We start from the raw sequence: 23,763 nt of genomic DNA on the forward strand, positions 1-23,763 counted from the left end.
CCACCCCTTCCCTGCCCCCAATTCCAACCCCTTCCCCAAATCCCCGCCCCTGCCCCACCTCTTCTCCGCCTCCTCCCCTGAGCGTGCAGCTCCCCGCTCCTCCCCCCCCCCTCCTGGAAAGCACTAAGTGCCACCAAACAGCTGTTTGGCGGCAGGAAGTGCCTGCAGGTAGGCAGAGGAGCGGGGACACGGCGCGCTGGCAGGAGGGGGAGCTGGGGGAGGGGAGCCTGGCGGGCCACAGGACATAACTCCGGGGCCGCGGGGAGCTTGGCGGGCCACAGGAAATAACTCCGGGGGCGCGGGGAGCTTGGCGGGCCGCAGGAAATAACCCCACAGGCCGCGTGTTTGAGACCCCTGATCTAGTGCTTGGGATTTGCTGCTCTGTCTCTCTGGCCTGTGTTTGATTCCTGGAAAACAAAGGCTTTTCCCTACCCAGGCTGGGTTTTCCTGAAATTAAAGGAACTGGAATCTCACAAGAACTCTCCAAGCAGAAATTTCTCCCCTGCGTGATCGCGGATACGTGCGTCGCGGGGCACCTCTGCCCTTTGGAGAGGGAACAGAGCCGGTGCACCCATCGGCTCCCTGCAATTGCCCTTAAAAGAGGGCGCCCAGGCCCTAGAGGGGAGAAATCCCAGAGGGATGACAGGCAGGAGCAGGTAAGAGCTCCGTCTACCCATACAAACTTCCAGCTGCGCTGCTGTCAGGTTGCTCCTGCCGCCGCGTTTGACATGATGAAACCAGCTCCCTGAGCGGTGGAGCTGTGGGGGCCGGAGAGCATCTCCCGCCAACGCGGCGCTTTGCACCCGAGCATTTATGCCGGCCAAACCTACGTCGCTCGGGGGAAGGGGAGTTCACACCCCTGCGTGACAAAAAGGTTGCCAGCACCTGTGTTTGTCGCCATGGCGTAAGAAAGGAGAGTGCCAGGGAGAAAGAGGAGAGACAGAGCCAGACAGCTCCATGTCTGCAGGTCTTGCAGGAACTGGATTAACTCTCTGCTTTGGAATTGGCCATTATTATCTTCGGCCATCAAGGACAGCAGCCTGGGGGACTTTCAGGCCGGTGGCACCATGGCTAAGCTGGCTAAAGCACCTGTCTAGTAAACAGGAGATCCTGGGTTCAACTCCCAGTGGTGCCTGGCTTTTTGTCTCTTCTGCTCACTTTTTTCTTTCTCCTTCCAGGAAAACAAAGAGCCCTCCCTAGGCCAGGCTGGCAACTGCTGGTTAAAGAAGAGCCCCCTTTATGGAGGTGCATTGGAAAGAATCCAACCAGGAGCCTGGAGCTGATGGAAAGGCGGCCGTGACGGGCATTGGCTAAGAGGATGAGAGCCCGTGCCGCACGCCCTGGCGATTCGCTGGGGATGTCGACGCGCAGAGATCCTGAGAGCGCCCCCTCTGCAGGGCTGGCGGGAAATGGAGAGTTGCTCTCGGTTCACCTCACTTTTGATTCTCGTTGGGGAAGAAGTGGAGCAGGGAGGAGAAAAGCCCCCAAGGGTGGCACCGTGGCTAAGTTGGTCAAGGCACCTGCTGGGTAAAAACGAGATTCTGCATCCAGCTCCCAGTGGTGCCTCACCAAACCTGTCTTCTCTTCCCACCACGTTGTCTCTCTTCAGAGGAAACGGAGAAACCCGCCTTTGTCTAGCCGTACAAACGCTTGCCAAAGGGACAGGCCTTTTGGGGGACACGTGTCGGAAGGAGGCTCCCGACAAGCGTGAAGACAACGAACGGTCGCTGTAACTCCACTCGCAGCCGTGGAAGACACCAGGCAGAGGACTCAGCACTACGTGGCCACGGCTGGAAACACAGGAGTCTCTGCCAAAGCCCCTTTCCGCTAGCCGGGGCCGCTCTGCACACGGAGCTCCTGAGATCTGGGTGTCTCCAGGGAGTGAAGAACTCTGTGTCAGCAGCTCTTAGCTGAACATCTGCAGGGGTTGTTGCAAGGCCTCTGGAGAGTGGCCTTTTGGAATAGCTGGCAGACGAGCCTTCCCCGTAACCAGAAGATGCCGGCTTGGCCGGCCCGTTGTTCCTCGCTGAGCCCAGCTTGTCTGAGCAGCTCCCTTTTTTGTCTTTCTTCCTCATGAACCGAAAAGATCTTCCTGGGCAATCTTTGTCAGCTGAAGACAGAGAGAGTCCTCCTTGGGCCCCTAAGTGTTGGAAAGCAGCAAACGACGAGTCTGGAGCTGATGGAAAGGTTGCTATGACTCACAGTCAAGCCCAGGTTGCTATAGCCACAACGCAGAATACGGACCACTTCACCATCACACCTGCAGTTGGGAGGTGAGCACTTTGGAAAGTCTCTGTGAGCTCAGCTGTGGCTTTCGGTGCACAGGGAGCCAGACAGCTCCATGACTGCAGGTCTTGCAAGAAATAGATTAAGTCTCTGCTTTGGAATTGGCCGGTATTATCTTCGACCATCAAGTGCAGTAACTGGGGGGCTGTTTCAAGAGGGAGGCACCATGGCTAAGCTGGCTAAAGCACCTGTCTAGTAAACAGGAGATCCTGGGTTCAACTCCCAGTGGTGCCTGGCTCTGTGTCTTTTGTCTCCTCTGCTCACATTTTCCTTTCTCCTTCCAGGAAACCAAAGAGCCCTCCCTAGGCCGGCTGGCAAAGGCTTGTAAAAGAAGAGACCTCTTTGTGGAGTAGCGTTGGAAAGAATCCAGCCAGGGGCCTGGAGCTGATGGAAAGGCGGCCATGACGGACATTGGCAAGGAGGGGTCTTTGGCTGCAGTTGCTGCGGGACGACAGCCCGTGCTGCGCACCGTTACGATTCGCTGGGCATGTCGACGCGCAGAGATCCTGATATACAGTGGAGAACAGCTGTGTAGTGGAGTGCCCCACCTCCTAGGGGAATACCCTGATCACCCAGGCTGTCCAGTCATTCCTGCCCTTTTCTGGACCACTAAACAGGGCTTCATTTGTGCCAGGGCTGAGCCCCGGCACCTCTGGGCCTGGCAGTTCACAGCCCCAGCACCTCTGGGCTTGGCTGCTCAGAGCCCCGGCACCTCTGGGCCTGGCGCATCAGTTAGGAAAGTAAAAAAAATTGCTTGAGCCCCGGCACCTCTTCCATCACAAATGAATCCCGGCCAATAAGTAGCCCTGGGCATGTGTCACAGACACCGTTCTCTTGGTGGTTCTCCAGAGCTCAGCATCTCAGAGAGCTGCTCCAGCCCCGGCCGGGTGAGGTCTCCAGGATGGCAGGGCGTCCCGCTCTGCCTTCCTCAGCTGTCCTAGTCAGACATTCCTTCCAGGGGTCCTGCTGGTTCTTTATGTTTGCTTTATGGTGCGGAGACTTGGGGAGGGGAGGGGTCTGGGAGTCAGCGCTCCTGGGTTCTAGACCAGGGGTTCTCAAACTGAGGGGTCACAATCCCTCAGGGGGGCCACAAGGTTATTATGTGAGGGTTGCAAGCACACTGAGATCAGACCTACCCCGGAGCATCAGTTTCTTCTCCTCCTAACAGGGAAAACCCGGAGAGGCCCTGAATATTGGCAGAGCCACTCGGGCCAATGGGGCAGCTGTACACGGGGGGAAGGAGTCGGGTCCATGGGGAGAACTCCCAGGAGTTCGTGGACCTGTCATCGTCTCTGAGCTCTGGGACTGCGCTGCCAAGCTATAATGAGCATTATTTCAGCCTCCCAGGGATGAATTAATGCTGGGGCTCATCTTCACGGCAAGGGTTGGCCTTTCCTCCCCAGATACCAGGGGAGACAGCCATCAGTCCTCCTTGTCAGAGGTGAGGCAGGGTGTCGGTGGAGGGAACTGGTGCTGGGCAGGACAGAGGGAGGGAGGGAAGCCCTGTAATGATGGATGAGCAGAGGAAAAACAGAGATTGGGGTGCAGGACAGATCATGGAGAAGGGGCGAGCCAGGGATCGGGGTGCAGGTCAGGTCAGGGAGCAGGGGCGAGCCAGGGATCAGGGTGCAGGGCAGGGCAGGGAGCAGGGCCGAGCCAGAGATTGGGGGGCAGGGCAGGGCAGGGAGCAGGGGCGAGCCAGGGATCAGGGGGCAGTGAGAGCCAGAGGATGAAGGTGCAGGGTGCATCGGGGAAGCCCAGGAGGAAACAGATAGGAGTGAGGACGACCCAGGGAGTGGGGCAGACAGGGGGGCAGGGTAATCTGGGGAGCAGGGGTAAAGCGGGGGGCTGGACAGCAAGGACAAAATCTTGTGCTCTGTGAACCCTGCCCCCTCCCTTCCCCCCTGTTCAGGTATCTGGGCTCTGTACAGAAAGACACTTCCCACCTACCCCCACTCCCTTCTCCTCCCTGACCCCTTGCCCAGCCCCTCCATCCTGTGTCACAAGATGCTGTGACGGTCTGGGGGGGGGGGAGAGGTCCCATGCTCCAGAGGGTCTCTGCTCTGCACAGCCCTGTTCGAACGGAGCAGCAATGTCCCGGCTCTTCACTCTTCTCCCATTGGCATCAGGACGGGCGTTCTCCAAGAACTACTGAGCTCTCCCCACCCTGGTCTGCTCTGCCACACGGACAGCATGTGTGGCGGTGGCCGAGTGAGCAAGACCATCCCGGGGAGACCACCCCTGTACGGAATGACGAACTCCAGCCCCGAGCTCGGCGGGCGAGGAGGTTTCCCCTCCTTGTGAAAAATGTTGGTAGAAAAGCAGCGTTTCCATCCAATCTTTGCACGATCTGCACCAAAATCATGAAATTTTTTGACCAAGCGGTTTGGCTGGAGGAGGGAGAGCTAGCCCCTTGGCCTGCCTCTTCCCCCACTCTCTGCTCTCTGCCTCCCTCCCCCCAGCTGTGGCCTCAGCCAGGGCAGAGCTTGGCCCCTCCCCCCCATGAACCCTGCTGGGGTGGGGGGGTTCTCAGCCCCAGCCAGGACCTTGGCACCACCCCATGGCCACCACCCCTCCCCAGCCTGCCCTTTCCCCTCTGGCCCTGCCCCTGTTTCACCCATGGCCCCACCCCCGTTCTGCCACGTCCTCCGCGGCCCCACCACTGTTCCGCCCCCACTCCGTGTCTTCCCTCGGAGGCCCCTCCGCCGCTGGCTCCTTTCCTCCCTCCTGCCACCCGCTGCAGACCCGAGACCGGAAAACCTCTGTGCCCCCGCTGCGGCCTTGGGGTCACGGCGGTGAGCGAGAGCACCTTCAGCCCTGGGGCCCTGGTGGGAGGAGATTTGTCCAGAAGCCCCAAATTGGCCAGGGGCCAGAATCCGCCACTGCCCCGCCCCCCCTCGCCCCGCGGTGGCATGAGGTTTGGGGAGGCTTAGCCTCCGCCAGCCTCCATTGCACATTGCCTATGGGGGAGCTCTGTAACGAATACTCACTTGGCAGTAGGGGAACAGTATTGATGTGATGCTCAGGGCTTGTCTAGGCTAGGAAAAGTGATGGAGATTTGTTTAGATCAAGGGGAAAGCGAACCCCATTCACTGAACCTGGGTTTATATCTGCAACTATACGTGTGTGTTTACATCAAGATAGCCCACTTCAGCAGCTAACTCCACGTACAATCTTAGTGGAGACAAGGGACAGGTCGTTTTCACCTCAGTGGAGCTAGTTATGGTCAAGCCTATCTCCCCCACCCAGGGGGATGGGCCTTCCTGGCAGGACAGACACACGCTCTGGTTCCTCATAAGACCACAGAGTTGACAGAAAGGATCATGGCATTCGCCCCCAAAAAGATGAGCTGCAAAAGGCAGAAGAAAGCCGCTCACCTGCGGGAGATGAGAGACCACGGTTCAGGCAATGGGTGCAAAGCTCTTGACAGGGCAATGTGGGAATCGGCACGTGGATTTTTTTTAAAAAAGAAAAGTTTAGGCCAGCCTTAGTCAAGACATTTATGGTGTTCTCCCATGTGTACTCCCTGATGAATGACAGGGCCTGAGCTCCGCCGGAAGCATTTCCCGCACTCGGCGCAGGTGTAGGGCGTCTCGCCGGTGTGGATTCTCTGGTGGCTGACCAGGGATGAGCTCTGACTAAAGCGTTTTCCGCACTCGGCACATGCGTACGGGGTCTCGTCAGTGTGGATTCTCTGGTGTCTAATAAGGGAGGAGCTCTGGCTGAAGCTTTTTCCACACTCAGCGCATGGGTAGGGTCTCTCGCCCCTGAGGATGCTCCGAAGTCTAATAAGGTGTGAGCGGCTCCTGACGGTTTCCTCCGCTCTGTGCTGACTCTCACAGGCTTTGGTGAGACCTCCCCTTTCTCACTCGCCATCCCGGTGTCACCTGGTGGGATAGAGAGAGAATCCAGACATGGGTCACCCCCCTGTGCTGGGGAGACAGAAAACCTCCCAGAGAAGAATGGAAAAAGGGGGGAAGGAACCAAAATAAATGCCAGAGAGATCAAAGAAATCAGGAGCTGAATCCCCCCCGCACCACCAACCCTTCCCCAGAGGAGAGAGTGGGGAAGGGATCAACTCTATATCCAAGCCCAAGAGAGACACACTGGATCCTTCACCAAGGAGGCCAGCTGACAGCATGGGTTGTCCTGTGGGAGAGGGATCACAGCCTCCTTGGCTCTATAATGGTGTGAGAATGGTGGGGGAGCTACATGTTGGTAGACCTGAGAGTGTCTTGTTAATTAAGTCTAGACTTTAGAAGGCAGGTTACAATTTTATTTCATATGTAACTGTTTGTGTCCAATATTTCTACTTCCTACGACTGAACCTCCATGCTCTGTTAAATCTTGGATTCCCCATACACTTACCTAAGAGCTGTATGCTAAGTGGAACAGTGATCTGGGGTGAAACTGGTAAGCTGGAGCATACTAAGTCTGTTTACACTGCGACATAAAGCAATGCTTGAGCCTCAGCTCTATCCCAATCCCTCCTGCATCTACACTAACCCAGGGCTCAGGCCCAGGGTCCCAGGACTAAACAACACCGATTTCCCCTTGCCACTCTTGCTAAAGGGCCAATGTAATCAAGTTGTAAACCAGCTCCAGCCCCTTTTATTTGCTAGTGTTTTAGAGGCCACAACAGGATGCAAAAAAGAATTAGATCAGTTCATGGAGGATGTAGTAAGATGAGTCCCTGAAATATAACCCTTGGTATCAGAGGCCCGGGATGAGACCTGAGGCCTGAACTGAAGTAATGGTCAAGACTTTGCTAACTTAAAGCAAAGTTAAGCTGTGAGCCAGAGGCAGGCCCTGCCCACAGACGTTGGCAAGAAGAAGGCTGCTAAAAACACCTGTACACATATAAGCACTAATAAGATGAACGTGGGCCAGGACGGCACCAGAACATCCCAGTATGAACACATTCCACAGAGATAAAAGGAACAGGCGGGCCCATCCTAAAGACAGGCTCAGAAGGACAATATGATGGATCGATCTGTTTGTCCCAACCACCTGTACCAGGGGAGAGGGAGCACCCTAATGCGTAGAGGGGTTGTACCTCGACACGTCAGGGGTGACGGGTAACCTGTTTGTACCTGTGTGTAAGAATGCATCCCTGAGTGGATGTCTTTGTCTGGCCTAGGGGACAGTGGAGAGCCCCGCCGCTGGCTGAGCCGGTCCATTGCCAGGGGGCACATATTCGCAGTATGTCCTGTAGAGTCTGCGGGGAACTATCACTGCGCTCCGCTTGACAATAAACCTGGCCGGGTGCCTTCGTACCTTGCCGGAGTCTGTGGTCACTGGGGGTTCTCTCAAGAGCTGCTGTCTCAGTGATCTGCAGAGCCAGGGCAGCACACAGAGGAAACACACGCCGGCAGCCAACTGTTATCAACATTGAACCGAGCAGAGCACTGTACCAGTGGTGTCTGACGACAGAGGACAGGTCCATCAATGGCTATTTGCTGGGATGGGCAGGGATGGTGTCCCTGGCCTCCGTTTGCCAGAAGCTGGGAATGGGCGACAGGGGATGGATCACTTGGTGATTCCCTGCTCTGTTCATTCCCTCTGGGGCACTTGGCACTGGCCACTGTCGGAGACAGGACCCTGGGCTCGATGGACCTTTGCTCTGACCCAGTATGCCTGCTCTTATGTTCTTAGGCCTTTTGATTACTTTGGCATTAGCATTATCGGCTGCCCAGGGCAGACAGTTATTTACAAACTGTTTTAATTACTGCTTAGAATATCAGGGTTGGAAGGGACCTCAGGAGGTCATCTAGTCCAACCCCCTGCTCAAAGCAGGACCAATCCCCAATTTTTGCCCCAGGTCCCTAAATGGCCCCCTCGAGGATTGAACTCACAACCCTGGGTTTAGCAGGCCAATGCTCAAACCACTGAGTTATCCCTCCCCCCCTTATATGTGGCCACCAGCCAATGGCTTGCAATTTAGCCAAGGTTTTTTGTTTAAATGCCCCCCCTCCCCCTTTACAGACGAGGGAAATTATTTTTGTTTTTAAAGCTCTGGTTACCACCCAACCCCCCCCTTCTTTTTTTTTTTTTACGTTTGGGGTCCCAACCCGCAGTCTGAGAACCGCTGCTCTAGTATCATACTGGGTTATGAGTCTGGCCTGTTAAACCCTCTGTTGTGCCCGTATAACTCCTGTGGAAAGGAACTGGAATAGTCCGTCAGGATGGCTTCTGCCACCGGCGACATTGCGTAGCAGTTCTTACAGCTTGTTAATATGTCTCTCGTCAACATTCAAAACATAACATCGTTATACCTCAAAAGAGGAGCCAAGCGCAAATTGAGAGCTTTCGCAGACGTGGCTCTAAACAACACAGAGACCCTTCACGCACCATATTTCTTTATTATGTGTTTTTGAAAGGCTCTGGAGAAAATTTTCTGAAGTGCCTAAGTCCCCTGGGTCCTTCTGAACATTTTGCGCTTAGTACATCATTTTTGATCACTTGGCCCTTTTTGGATACTGACAACTAAACTCGGATATTTCCCCACCTCCAAAATGCCTTAGAAAGTGTAAAATGCTACAGTCAGGATTTCAAATTAATGCTATAAATCAAAACGCTCAGGTCTCAGAGACCTTTATCATCCAGCTAAAATAAAGACATTTACCATCCTAACTAGGGTGTTGCTACCATAGAGATGAACGATTATTGTTGACAAAATCATGTCCAAGGAAATGCTGAGGATTAAATTATAGTGGAAAACTAGAAATAGTTTCCAGACTGCCAGCCTAACTACTCGAGACCCTACTGAAATCATTACTATGCCGTTTGCCAACAATATTCACATCTAGACAATAGCAATAGAACAACCAAGAATGGGGATGTTTTTATAAGGTGTAAGGTGTTGCAAAATGGCCGACATTGGTATGGTGGGTCCCGCGCTTTTCTTGGCAGGGCGCTAGAATACCATCCCTTGCCCCTGCTCTTGGGGCGCCGAGGGCCCCACTAGTGGCCCAGGAAGGTGGTACAGGAGGGAAGCGAGGAAGGGGTCTGGGTTTGCTCCTCACTCTGAGCCCCAGCCCCTCTCAACCCCTGCAGGTTTCTTAACCTCTTCCCCCTTGGATAGGGCTACCCTCCGTCCTTGACGCTGGGGGAGGGAGTCTCCCTGCCCTGCTGGGGCGGGGTCTCCCTTTGGCGCTCTGGTCATAGAATCATAGAATCATAGAATATCAGGGTTGGAAGGGACCTCAGGAGGTCATCTAGTCCAACCCCCTGCTCAAAGCAGGACCAATCCCCAATTAAATCATCCCAGCCAGGGCTTTGTCAAGCCTGACCTTAAAAACTTCTAAGGAGATTCTACCACCTCCCTAGGTAACGCATTCCAGTGTTTCACCACCCTCCTAGTGAAAAAGTTTTTCCTAATATCCAACCTAAACCTCCCCCACTGCAACTTGAGACCATTACTCCTTGTCCTGTCCTCTTCTACCACTGAGAATAGTCTAGAACCATCCTCTCTGGAACCACTTCTCAGGTAGTTGAAAGCAGCTATCAAATCCTCCCTCATTCTTCTCTTCTGCAGACTAAACAATCCCAGTTCCCTCAGCCTCTCCTCATAAGTCATGTGTTCCAGACCCCTAACCATTTTTGTTGCCCTTTGCTGGACTCTCTCCAATTTATCCACATCCTTCTTGTAGTGTGGGGCCCAAAACTGGACACAGTACTCCAGATGAGGCCTCACCAATGTCGAATAGAAGGGGACGATCACGTCCCTCAATCTGCTCGCTATGCCCCTACTTATACATCCCAAAATGCCATTGGCCTTCTTGGCAACAAGGGCACACTGCTGACTCATATCCAGCTTCTCGTCCACTGTCACCCCTAGGTCCTTTTCTGCAGAACTGCTGCCAAGCCATTCGGTCCCTAGTCTGTAGCTGTGCATTGGGTTCTTCCGTCCTAAGTGCAGGACCCTGCACTTATCCTTGTTGAACCTCATCAGATTTCTTTTGGCCCAATCCTCCAATTTGTCTAGGTCCCTCTGTATCCTATCCCTACCCTCCAGCATATCTACCTCTCCTCCCAGTTTAGTATCATCCGCAAATTTGCTGAGAGTGCAATCCACACCATCCTCCAGATCATTTATGAAGATATTGAACAAAACCGGCCACAGGACCGAACCCTGGGGCACTTCACTTGATACCGGCTGCCAACTAGACATGGAGCCATTGATCACTACCCGTTGAGCCCGACAATCTAGCCAACTTTCTACCCACCTTATAGTGCATTCATCCAGCCCATACTTCTTTAACTTGCTGACAAGAATACTGTGGGAGACCGTGTCAAAAGCTTTGCTAAAGTCAAGAAACAATACATCCACTGCTTTCCCTTCATCCACAGAACCAGTAATCTCATCATAGAAGGCGATTAGATTAGTCAGGCATGACTTGCCCTTGGTGAATCCATGCTGACTGTTCCTGATCACTTTCCTCTCATGCAAGTGCTTCAGGATTGATTCTTTGAGGACCTGCTCCATGATTTTTCCGGGGACTGAGGTGAGGCTGACTGGCCTGTAGTTCCCAGGATCCTCCTTCTTCCCTTTTTTAAAGATTGGCACTACATTAGCCTTTTTCCAGTCATCCGGGACTTCCCCCGTTCGCCACGAGTTTTCAAAGATAATGGCCAATGGCTCTGCAATCACAGCCGCCAGTTCCTTTAGCACTCTCGGATGCAACTCATCCGGCCCCATGGACTTGTGCACGTCCAGCTTTTCTAAATAGTCCCTAACCACCTCTTTCTCCACAGAGGGCTGGCCATCTATTCCCCATGTTGTGATGCCCAGCGCAGCAGTCTGGGAGCTGACCTTGTTCGTGAAGACAGAGGCAAAAAAAGCATTGAGTACATTAGCTTTTTCCACATCCTCTGTCACTAGGTTGCCTCCCTCATTCATTAAGGGGCCCACACTTTCCTTGGCTTTCTTCTTGTTGCCAACATACCTGAAGAAACCTTCTTGTTACTGTTGACATCTCTTGCTAGCTGCAGCTCCAGGTGCGATTTGGCCCTCCTGATTTCATTCCTACATGCCTGAGCAATATTTTTATACTTTTCCCTGGTCATATGTCCAACCTTCCACTTCTTGTAAGCTTCTTTTTTATGTTTAAGATCCGCTAGGATTTCACCGTTAAGCCAAGCTGGTCGCCTGCCATATTTACTATTCTTTCGACACATCGGGATGGTTTGTCCCTGTAAGCTCAACAGGGATTCCTTGAAATACAGCCAGCTCTCCTGGACTCCTTTCCCCTTCATGTTAGTCCCCCAGGGGATCCTACCCATCTGTTCCCTGAGGGAGTCGAAGTCTGTTTTCCTGAAGTCCAGGGTCCGTATCCTGCTGCTTACCTTTCTTCCCTGTGTCAGGATCCTGAACTCAACCAACTCATGGTCACTGCCTCCCAGAATCCCATCCACTTTTGCTTCCCCCACTAATTCTTCCCGGTTTGTGAGCAGCAGGTCAAGAAAAGCTCCCCCCCAGTTGGCTCCTCTAGCACTTGCACCAGGAAATTGTCCCCTACGCTTTCCAAAAACTTCCTGGATTGTCTATGCACCGCTGTATTGCTCTCCCAGCAGATATCAGGAAAATTAAAGTCACCCATGAGAACCAGGGCGTGCGATCTAGTAGCTTCTGCGAGTTGCCAAAGAAAGCCTCATCCACCTCATCCCCCCTGGTCTTTCAATTGTCAGCAACACACACACCCCAAACTCCGGTCCTCTCTCCTTCCTCGCACCCCACTGTCTGCCTCAAGCCGGGGGGTTTATTAGATTCCTGAGAGGGCCTTAATTGACTACAGGTGCTCCAATTAACTTGTAGCCACCCACCCAAGTCTACAGGGAACCACGCCTTAATTAGCCGAGGGTTTATATCTCTCCTGTACCGCTCTTCCACTGCTGCATCACAAGGGCGATATTTTCTGTTAGGATATAGATATTCAGGCCTGTCTGTAAAGGCCTAGACTTTAAGAATGTAGGTGTATGTTTGTCATTTAGCTAGTTATATAGGTATAAAAGAAAGAATCTGCGTAAGGGCCTTCTCTCACCGGGACAGTCTGAGGCCCTGTTCTTAGGCCAAGGCCTTTGGCCAAGCAGCAGAGGCAGCCATAAGCTGGGAAGCGACCGGTCACCTCCTCACATCCCAAACTAGTCAATCTGGGGCGGTTAGGAAGGGGATCCGATCGATCACCTCCAGAGAAAGGGAAGAGCCTAGACGATGTAAAAGGAAATTGAGGTTGATAGTTTTCTGTCTGGTAAGAACTCACTTATCAATAGACACAGCTGGGAAACCCTCATGTCTTTATAGATGTAGTTGTGAAATCCTCATTTCTGTATTGTTTTGTCATTATAGTTCCCACTTTGCTATTGTTTATTGGCATGGTCTCTGTCTGGTTCTGTGATTGTTTCTGTCTGCTGTATAATTAATTTTGCTGGGTGTAAACTGATTCAGGTGGTGGGATATAATTGGTTAGCTAATCATGTTACAATAAGTTAGGACTGGTTAGGTAAATTTCAGTAGAATGATTGGTTAAGGTATAGCTAAGAATATTACTATATAAATGAGGGGCAAACAGGAAGTAAGTTGGGATTCAAAAATAAGGAAAAAGGAACTTGGATTTAAGCTTGCTGGAAGTTGACCCCAATAAACATTGAATTGTTTGCACCTTCAAACCTCCGGTATTGTTGCTCTCTGTTCATGCCAGAAGGACCAGGGAAGTGGGAGAGAGAAGGAATAAGCTCTCTAACATTTTCACTTTCATTTTCACTCATGCTTAATTATTTGTCACCTGGAGAGGAGTCACATAACCCAAACGTTTCAATGTTTCTCTCCTTGGCCCTGAGTTAGCAGCAGTCTGGTTCGTGGGGCGTAATGGCAATTCTGAAGAAATTTTGGCAGACTTGGCAAAAGGAATTTGGCATTGCATCTGCTTCACTTTGCTCATTAATTTTGCTAGGGGTCGAAAAAATAATGGAACTTGAATTTAAATGTCCTCTAACTCATTACTGGAAAGTCTGTTACATCCTCTGCTATTTTCTTATGCCAGCTACGGTTTTGTTTCTTCTGAGCTTGGCTTTTCAGCCAGAATGTCCTAATTCTGTCATGGGATGCTGCAATATTCCTGTCTTTGGAAGACGTTCTTGCCTTCTATTATATGGACTGTCATTCTTCTCCTGGATGGAAGATACGTGGCTTGTCTGTATAAAGCATCTGAAGAAATCATCACAGCAGACAATAAGGAACAGCCCAGTGACAGTTACGTAAAATCACAGGTAAGGTTATCCCATTACAGATCTCTTATGAGAAACTCAACCATCTCTGGCATTTTGTTCTCAGCTGTCTTGGATTCTTGGTCTATTCTGGAATTTTTTTCAGGTTCAAATGTTTAATACTGACTAGCTAAAATGAGTTCTGTAACAGCTTTCAGTTTTTAAAAAGACACTAGCTGACAGAGATGAGACAGTTACAAAGGCAGGGTTGAAAAAAATACCTTGATCCAAAGCCTGGGTCAGCCATGAAATGTTAACGTTGTATAAGATGCATCCAATGAAGTGAGCTGTAGCTCACGAAAGCTTATGCTCAGATAAATTGGTTAGTCTCTAAGATGCCACAAGTCCTCCTTTTCTTTTTGCGGATACAGACTAACACGGCTGCTACTCTGAAACCTGTCGTTGTATAAGAATGATTGGCAAATGCTATGTGAGATGTATTGATTTCCATTTTCTAAAACGTATTGCTTTGCGGCACTCCGGCAACAAATAAAAACACACAAACCAGATCCAAAACAGACAGTTAATTCAAAGCATACGTAAAACAGATCACATTATGAGAATATTAAGGTTGGAAGTCAAATGCTCCCAAGTTAGGAAATGCCAGCTTTATGGTTGCCTGTGTGGCCTTAATTCTGCCTTTATTATGATGCAGTCTTTAATTACACGATCACATACTATTTTTCCAAGTGACCCCTGTTGTCAAAAGAAAGTCTCAGCAGCACTGAAACACATGGGATCACAACCACAGTTTCGTATGCTTCTTTCTTCACTTTTCGGCTTTGTCTAGCTTAGGAAAAGAGGTACCATTCGTGGGGTTTATTTGTACGCATAGGCAGTGAGTTATATGGGCCCATGGTGCCCATGCTCCATCAATATTCATTAAGGTGGGCCCAGCTCCACCAATATTTGGGCCTCAGGCCCCGTGCTTTGGGGGGCCCCGCTCCATGGGTCGGCAATGGGGGGGCGCTCTCACCTGGGGGGCAGCTCCCCGCCCCGCCTCCCCACACGCAGCTCCCCCCATCCCCGGAGTCGCTGTGTGCTGCGAAGAGACCCCAGCACTGACCCGGCTCCCAGCCCGTTGGCCGGGAAGCTCCGGGGTGTGGAGCCAGAGCTGCCTGGCCATGCCTCCAGAGTGGGGACGGGGAGGGAGCCACAGGCAGAGAGACCCCCAGGAGTCTGTCACTGTCAGACAGACACAGCCGGGGGGTTGTGGGGACAAACAGATGGAGCCGGGGGCGGGGAAAGGAGCAGCGATGGGCACCCCGTGGCTGGCATAAAATACACAGGACAGAGGGGGCTTCTTGAGGGGGGCATAGCAACACCCCCCTGCAGAGCAGACCTGGGTTGCGGCTGGCTCCGTCCATCACTCCCGCCCCCCGCCCCACAGAGACCCACACAACCTTCTGCCCCCCTGAAACACCCCCAACGGCCCCTGTGCTCCGTCACCCCTCTCCAGAGAGCCCCCCCTTTGTGCCAGACAACTCCCCTCCCCCACTGTCTCCCCTGCTCCAGAGCTCCCTACAATCTCCCCCTTTGCCGCCCCCCGCCACCCCACAGCCCATTGGCCGGGAGGCTGCCAGTCTGTTGGCCAGCACGGCTAATGGGAGCCGCACCTGAGGCAGGGGGCCTGCTTGCTTGCACGGGGCGGGGGAGCCACAGGTGAGCAAGCCCCAGTCATCATCATCACAGGCCCAGCAATTCTCTGGATATTTAATTTCACTGAGACAAGTAATTAAATGGACTCTTCCTTTCCAGACAGTTTGTGGCTCTTCCTGTAAGAAAACTTACAATTTCTTTGCCGAGAAGTCCATGGATAGTTTTTTCACTTGAGAAGTATATTTTCTGGTTGTTCATAAGCTCATTTATTTTGTTATCTCGGTTTCATAGGCAATTTTAAAAGGCACTTGAATTGTACCTGGTTTTTCCCATTGGTCCAAAAGCACATGGAAGATGTGCAGATTTTTATTTCTGTGGGCCAAACCACCCTGTGTAGAAATGTAAATGTCGGAGCTAGAAAAGCTGTGCAAGGGTAAGGGTCCCGTCAGGAAATTGTCCGCAAGTCATTCCTTCTTCTGGGCTTTCCGTTCTATTGTTCCCTCCTATAGTGATAGTGACAAGTGTTCCCACCCACAGGAGAGAGGCAGAAGACTGGGTCAATCCTGCAGCCACTCCGCCTCTACCCTTGTTCTCTGTCTGCTCCCTCTACCAGCCTGTTTGGTCTCCCTAGGATTGCCCCTACCATTGCTCCCTCTGGGTCTTCTTTCTCGGGAGCTTCTCATAAAGCAAAGTTTTCAGAGTAGCAGCCGTGTTCGTCTGTATTCGCAAAAAGAAAAGGAGGCCTTGTGGCACCTTAGAGACTAACCAATTTATTTGAGCCGAAGCTTTCGTGAGCTACAGCTCACTTCATCGGATGCATTCCTAGATAGTTTAGTGTCCTTTTTCTTTTGTAGAGAAGCAAAGTGTGTGTTGTAAATGGCTTGTCTAGTTTTTGTAAAGTCCAGCCACGAGGAAGGTTGTGTGGAAGGCTGGTTTTTTATGAGAGGATCCAGTTTTGAGAGCTCATTCTTTATCTTTCCCTGTTTGCTGTAGAGGATGTTGATCAGGTGGTTCGGCAGTTTCTTTGAGAGCGTGCGGCACAAGCTGTCAGCGTAGTCTGTGTGGTATGTCGATTGTAATGGATTTTTTACCTTCAGTCCTTTTGGTGCGATGTCCATCTGTTTGCATTTGGAAAGGAAGATGATGTCTGTCTGTATCTGTACGAGTTTTTTCATGCAGTTGATAGATTTCCACTCCTTATGGCTAAATGCAGTGCCTTGCATAATGACAGGTTTCCGAGTAGCAGCCGTGTTAGTCTGTATTTGCAAAAAGAAAAAGAGGACTTGTGGGACCTTAGAGACTAACCCATTGATTTGAGCCTAAGCTTTCGTGAGCTACAGCTCACTTCATCGGATGCAGTCCCGGAGTCCCCTTCAGCCCTCTGTATAAATTGATCCTCTTCTTTCCATTTGTTTTGCCCATGGGGTTTTCTGCAGCCCTAGGGCAGCCAGCAATAACCCCTCTGCCTTTGCAATGGGGTGAGGGAAGGGGACCCTGGGTTCCCTATTTATGTGATTTGCAAGAAGCGTTATCGTTACTCAAGGTACCAAATGTGTTTAAATGATATAAGGGCCTTGTAAAATCCCAAAGCAAGCTCATTTTCATTTCTCATATAATCTCAGATACAATATACACACATTTTTCATTAATTATATGAGTTGAATTATTATTATTAGCTAGGTTACTGGGGGGGTTTTCAGTGTGGCAAAATGTGTGCTATTTTATGGGTTGAATGATTGAATGACATAATACCCCCCTGCCCCCATTGTCCATCACTAAGTCCGGTAATTTTGTCAAGTGTTCGTGGCACAACATGGTGGTGCCTACCCCTGCCTTGTGCTTCAGGGGGTCACGGGATCCAGGGCGGCCTGGGGAGTTAGCGCGGGGCCTGGGGCTGGCACCAGTGAGGGACCTGGCCCCAGCCCACTCCGCTCCACCTCGCCGGCTCTGCTCAGGGGCGGGGGCTTCGGGGAAGAGGTGGAGTGGGGGGCGGAGCAGGGTCGCTCGCTGCTGTCGGCGCCAGGCACCCCGCTAACCCCCCAGGCCACCCTGGACCCCGCATCCCCCGGAAGCGCAGGGCCCACCAAAGCGCAGGGCCCGGGGCGGTTGCCCTGGTCCGTCCTACAGATGGGACGGATCCACTTGGGCACCACCAAAAATTAGACAAACCTGCCACCCATGTTTGTACAGTAGAACCTCAGAGTTACGAACCTCTTGGGAATGGAGGCTGTTCGTGACTCTAAAATGTGTGTAACTCTGAACAAAACGCTGAACATGGACTTAATACAGCCTTGAAACTTTACTATGCAGAAGAAGAATGCTGCTTTCCCTTGACTTTTGTTAGCAGTTTATGTGTTACGGGGCGCGGGGCAGTTGAGGGATCCAGATGGCTAAATTATACTCATGATATTTTACACACTGAGGTTTGTGTAACTAGATTATGTGTCAGTAAAACCTCCAAGGTTTGATTCACCGCTGCCAGTGCGCAGGGACGGTAAACTGTACGTCACGCTGTCCCCACCCACGGTGGGGGGGCCCAAAACATTTGTGAAGAAGAAGTCCAATATAAATAACAAATCTGAATGTGCTGATTTGTTTTCCTCCCCAGATTTCGGGTCTAGGCATCACTCTCGGGATTGTCTTCATTTTATTCGTTTACAAGAAGAGGTCACAGTGCTGCAAAAGAGGTGAGATACACATTCATTTGAAATGGAGGATTCTTTGACCAGAAAGCGAAAACGTCTGCAGAAATTAGTGACGAACATCCTGGAACCTCATGTCTCAGTTTGTTTGGATAAAGTTTTGGCTCTTGTTGAGGAAGAGGGTTTATGTGATCGAAGTCAAGGTGTTCCTGTGTAGAGTGACCAGCTAGCACGGGGGGGGGGGGGGGGGGGGACAACACGACTTTTTGGCCCAAGGGCCACATCGGGGTTGTGAAACTGTATGGAGGGCCAGGTAGGGCAGGCTGTGCCTCCCCAGACAGCCTGGCCCTCGCCCCCTATTTGCCTCCTCCCACTTCCTGCCCCCTGACAGCCCGCCTCAGAACCTCCAACTCATCGAAACCCCCCACCCCGCCCCGCTCCTTGTCCCCTGACCGCCCTCTCCCGGGACCCCTACCCCTAACCGCCCCCCGGGACCCCACCCCCTATCCAACCCCTCCACTCCCTGTCCCCTGACTTCCCTGACCCCTATCCACACCCTCGCCCCTAACTGCCCCCCGGGAGCCCACCCCCTATCCAACCCCTCCACTCCCTGTCCCCTGACTTCCCTGACCCCTATCAACACACCCTCGCCCCTAAGTGCCCCCCAGGAGCCCACCCTCTATCCAACCCCTCCGCTCCCTGTCCCCTGACTTCCCTGACCCCTATCAACACACACTCGCCCCTAAGTGCCCCCCAGGAGCCCACCCTCTATCCAACCCCTCCGCTCCCTGTCCCCTGACTTCCCTGACCCCTATCAACACACCCTCGCCCCTAACTGACCCCCAGGACCCCATCCCCTATCCGACCCCCCGGCTCCCTGTCTCCTGATTGCCCCAGCCCCTATCCACACCCTTGTCCCTAATTGTCCCCTGGGACCCCACCCCCATCCAACCCCGCCACTCCCTGTCCCCTGACTTCCCTGACCCCTATCCACACCCTCGCCCCTAACTACCCCCCGGGAGCCCACCCCCTATCCAACCCCTCCGCTCCCTGTCCCCTGACTTCCCTGACCCCTATCCACACCCTCGCCCCAGCTACCCCCCAGGATCCCACCCCCTATCCAACCCTCCCTGCTCCTTGTCCCCTGACCGCCCCCTCCCGGGACCCCTGTGACAGATTTCTGTTACCAATCTGCCTGTGCCTCAGTTGATCAGTCTGAGACCGCGGGACCGTTCGGGGGGAGACCCAGGAACACACCGTGTGATTTAATTTTAAAGCTTTGTGGAGACAATAATAAAATAACAGCGGTGAGCACGGGGACAGTTCCCACGTCACTCAGAGGAAGGAAGGAGCGTGACGACTTAGAGACTAACCAATTTATTTGCAAATACAGACTAACATGGCTGCTCTTCTTGTTCCGTGGCTCTCTGTTCTCACAGCAGGGCAGGGTGGAAATCTTGGCCCCCCTCCCGTCTTTCTCGGCAGGTAGCAGTGCACAGTTGGCTGAAGTCAACCTCTTAATTCGGATTTCGCAGGAGCGCAGAGTTAACCCACTTTCTGCTTCCTCTCTCTCTCTCTCGCTCTTGGTTTTCTCTTCCCCACCCAGCCCCGTTCCTCCTCGGCCTCCAGAAACCTGCAAAGGAATCTTCCATTCCACACCCACCTTTAACCCCTGCCGTAACGCTTTGCCATGCTTGCAACAGACTACTCTGCTTCCCCAAGGGACCTGAGGGAGGGGGCTATTGGGGTGTGACACGGGACCCCTGCCCCATCCGCCCGTCCCTGTCCCCTGACCGCCCCCCCTGACTTCCCCCGCCCCTGCCCCATCCAACCCCTCCTCTCGTTCCTGACTGCCCCCCCCGGGACCCCTGCCCCCATTCAACCCCCCCTGTTCCCCGCCCCTGACCACTACCCCAAACTCCCCTGCCCTCTATCCAACCCCCCCCCCCCCGCTCCCTGCCCCCTTACTGCACCACCCAGAGCATGAGGACAGGCCGCGGCTCTGCAAGAGCCCCACTGCCCAGAGCATTGTGCCGGCAGTGCAGTGAGCTGAGGCTGCGAGGGAGGGGGGCACGGCGCGGGGAAGGGCCAGGGGCGAGCCTCCCGGGCCAGGAGGCGGGCAGGAGGGTCCCACGGGCCAGATGTGGCCCGCGGGCCGTAGTTTGCCCACCTCTACCCGAGACCCACTAAAATCCACCCCCCGGTGGCTCGATCGCCGGACGAAGTGGAGACAAGCCCTCAGCTAGCGTAAGTGAGTAAACTGACAGTGCCCTTAAGTCACACGACGGCATAAGACTTTGTTGAGTGTTTTGTAATAACCACGAGTGTAGCAAACGCTGGTAGGTCACCGCAAGAAGGCGGCGTGTGCCCGTTAGGAATATCAGGAGACGCTTACGTGCAGGTAACGATGGTCATTCCATTGATGCATATGTTAATGAGCTTTGCCGAATGGATACGCTAGCCAGCAGGACAAGGGCACCCCGATATTCCGGGGAAGTTCAGCGAGGGTAAAGGCGGGAGGAGCGGGGCACACGTGTGCACGAGGGACACCAAGGCCCGTGACACATCGGGTCTCGGGTACAGCCACTGGCATTCTGGATCCGCACGCCGGCGTGGGGCTCGGGTCTGGCTCTCCCCAGAGACGGAGTCTGTACCCGGGATGATGCCGTTGCTCTGACCGCCGTCACATCACATCACTTGCCGGGTTTGGATGGGAGGGGGAGTGCTCCTCCCCAGCTCCGCCCCGGGCCCCACCCCTGCCTCTTTCTGCTCCTGCCCCCACTCCGCCTCTTCCCTCCCCGTTCCGCCCCCTCCCCCGAGCGCACCCCACCCTCGCTCCTCCCCCCAGCACAACCCGCACGCCGCGGAGCAGCTGATCCACGGCGGGCAGGAGGCGCCGGGGGCAGGGCGAGGCGCTGATAGGGGGGCTGTCGGTGACGGGTTTTTTCCCATGGGTGATCCAGCCCCGGAGCACCCACAGAGCCGGCGCCTGTGAAGCTGACTGTAGGCCTTGCGGGAGCCCTCGGCATAAGAACGGCCATCGCGGTCAGACCAAAGGTCCCTCGAGCCCAGTGTCCTGTCTTCCCACAGAGGCCAATGCCAGGTGCCCCGGGGGGAATGAACAGAACAGCTCCTCATCAAGTGATCCAAACTTAGTTTGGCATAACTAACAGTGTGAACCGGACTAGGCCTGGCCTTGGCAAAATAACAACCCACTCGGTATTATCTAACGCCAAGTAAGCACATTCCTGACCACAGAGGACGGTACACAACCACACAGGTCTCTCCATAAACTACGGAAACCAGTTGCTAAGAGGTGGTCCAGGAACACCGCCCCCCCCCCCCCCGGTAAGATACGGACAGGGTGCCGGGATCATGGATCAAGTAGTTTTGTTCTAACGAGCAGGTTCAAGGAGACGGGTGGTAACTAGCTGGCAGCGTCTGGAGCGTGGTACGTAGCTTGTTTGTATCGGTGTCTAAAAGGAGAAGTCCGAGGAGGGGCACCCCAGCCGAGGGGGCCGCGTCCTGGTGCACTGAGTGAGCTGGTCCGATTGTCGCGGGCATAGGTGTGTTATGTGCGGGTCGCTCTGACGGGGCACTCCAGATCCTGCAGCACCGAGCACTCGTACCAAGGTCGCAGCCATCGCAACGTTGCCCTGCAAGACCAACACGAATCAAGAGGCAATCACTACATCAGAGGGCCCGTTTTTTTATGGAGTCCAGGGAGCGTTCGCTTACACCACGGGAAAATAGTAGGGGGTGCTCAGCACCCCCAGCAGCCCCCCCCCACCCCGATCAGCTCCTCCCCCTCCCTGCCAGCACCTCCCGCCTGCCGGTGATCAGCCGTAGGACGTGCCAAGTAGGGGCTCAGATTTCCGTGCTTTTACTTTCTCCGCTGCTTCCATGCTGTGCGACACATTTCCTTAATCCCTTTCTCATCAGGGGCTTTCTAAGTTTGATTCTTTTCAAGGACCGTATTTCATTATTTGCCCCTAGCGTCAGTTGGGCTTTCCCCTTTTCAGCCATTGCTCTTAATAGCCCAAAGTCCTACTCTGGTTTACATCTCGTAAGATTTCTCTTTCCTTGTGCTGGATAATTCCTTTTCCCTTCCAGAGCGCAACCGTGAAAATCCAGGCTCCCCAGATCCTCAGGGCACTGAGCTCCCACGGAGGAGGGTCAATCAGTCCTCATCGACAAACGATCCCGACCCCACCCTCCAGGAGCAGCCTTTCCTTGGATCGCCAGCCCCACCGCCAAGCACGCAGGAAGAGGGCACAGAGCAAGTGTAAAAATTTGGGAGAGGGGTGGGAGGCAACAGACGCCGATGTGAGAAAAAGCCTCAACCATCGGGACTGTCCCCATAAAATCAGGACATCTGATCACCCGAGCACCGAATGGAAGGGGACCGAATCAGGGCTTGGGGGGAATCCAGCGGAGGGGGGCATAACTGCTGGGGGACTCTCATGGGAAGACTGTGCCCCCTTGTCACGGAGTCCCCGGGCGCTGCTCGGGAACTGCTTCCCACGAAGCCAGGCAGGACTCTGGTGAAGTCTCCTCTCTGTGAGCAGCCTGTCTGCAGGACACACAGCTCACCCGGCTCCACCTTCCTGGGTCTGACCTCGGAGCCTCCAGCCTCCCCTGCCCCTCCGTGCGCTTCCCCCAGCGAGTCCGCCCAGGCGGGGTCCTGGGGAAGCCAGAGGGTCCTGCCCCCCAACTGCACAGTCAGACGTGACTCTCAGCCAGCCAGTAAAACAGAGGTTTATTAGACGACAGGAACATGATCTAACACAGAGCTTGTAGGTGCAGAGAACAGGACCCCTCAGCTGGGTCCATTTTGGGGGGCAGGGAGCCAGACAACCACGTCTGCACTTCACTCCATGTCCCCAGCCAGCCCCAAACCGACTCCCCCTCCAGCCCCCCTCCTCTGGGCCTTGTCCCTTTCCCGGGCCAGGAGGTCACCGGATTCCTTTGTTCTCCAACCCTTTAGCTCTCACCTTGCAGGGGGGAAGGACCCAGGCCACCAGTGGCCAGGAAACAGGGTGTCGGCCATTCTCTGTGTCCAGACCCCTGCACACACCTGCCCTCTAGGGCTCTGCAGTGATCATACACCCAGACCCCACCCCCTAGATACTTAAGAACTGCCTAGGGGAAACTGAGGCACCCCCACACTATTCAGAGGAAACATTAAGAACAGTCTCACTTCGTCACATCTCTCCCCAGCAGCCAGGGCCAGCAAGGGATGACAAAAATAAAACTGCTTCGTTCATGTGTGACCAAAGCAGGGTCGCCTTTTAATTCTCGTCCCCGTCTTGCTTCCGCCATGTAAGCTAGGCCTCTTAGGACAAGGGGCCCTGAGTCTCCACCTCTAATGGAAACAAGGCACGTTACCAAGTCCTCTGCGGGTCTTGCTCCCCGCTGAGTCAACAGGAAGTGGGCTGATGCAGAAGCGGGCACCGGAAATGCAGTGGCAACCCGCGCCCAAGCTCATTTCCTGAGCGAGGGCGAGGCGGAAAGAGAGCGAGATCAGTGGAGGCAGATAATCCTCCCAGTTCAGCCCTGCTCCTCGGAGGTGGCCCCAGAGCGGCCCCCCGTGGCCACCCCCGGGGTGCTCGGGGGGACCGCGATGCGCTGGTCACCCCAGCTCTCTGTCAGAGGCCCGGTGCGGGGAGGCAGGCGGGAGCTGTGCCGGGGACACTGTTGCGAGGCAGATTTAGCCACATCCAGAAGCTTCCGGATTTGGGTGGGGTCGTTTTGGGCCTGCTCCAGTAGGTTCCCTGCTGCTGGGGTCAGAGTCCAGCTGCTTTTCAGGGGGCAGGGCCATCCCCAGGGGGGCCCGGGTTAGAGGCGCCCAGTGTCCATCTGCCGGGGGGTGCTCCCCACAGCTCCGCCCAGGCCACACCCCCATGCCACCCCTTCCCCACCCAGTTCCACCCCCTCGTTCCTCCCCCTTCCCCCCAGCGCCTCCAGATGC

General features: G+C 54.0%; 1 protein-coding gene, 1 long non-coding RNA gene and 2 other non-coding genes across 4 annotated transcripts in view; 3 read left to right on the forward strand and 1 right to left on the reverse strand.

Annotated features, from left to right (window-relative positions):
* Positions 1 to 23,763, reverse strand: part of NOSIP (nitric oxide synthase interacting protein) — a 357,930-nt gene that overhangs the window by 254,506 nt on the left and 79,661 nt on the right. The window lies entirely within an intron of this gene.
* On the forward strand, positions 1,062 to 1,135 carry TRNAT-AGU (transfer RNA threonine (anticodon AGU)). The gene has a single exon. It is a non-coding gene; the product is annotated as a tRNA-Thr (tRNA).
* Positions 2,447 to 2,520, forward strand: TRNAT-AGU (transfer RNA threonine (anticodon AGU)). The gene has a single exon. It is a non-coding gene; the product is annotated as a tRNA-Thr (tRNA).
* Positions 13,468 to 22,102, forward strand: LOC140902329 (uncharacterized). The gene is made up of 3 exons (XR_012156055.1): positions 13,468 to 13,554; positions 17,759 to 17,837; positions 21,906 to 22,102. It is a non-coding gene; the product is annotated as an uncharacterized lncRNA (long non-coding RNA).

Source organism: Lepidochelys kempii, chromosome 23, assembly GCF_965140265.1.
Source record: "Lepidochelys kempii isolate rLepKem1 chromosome 23, rLepKem1.hap2, whole genome shotgun sequence".
NCBI classification, from domain to species: Eukaryota; Metazoa; Chordata; order Testudines; family Cheloniidae; genus Lepidochelys; species Lepidochelys kempii.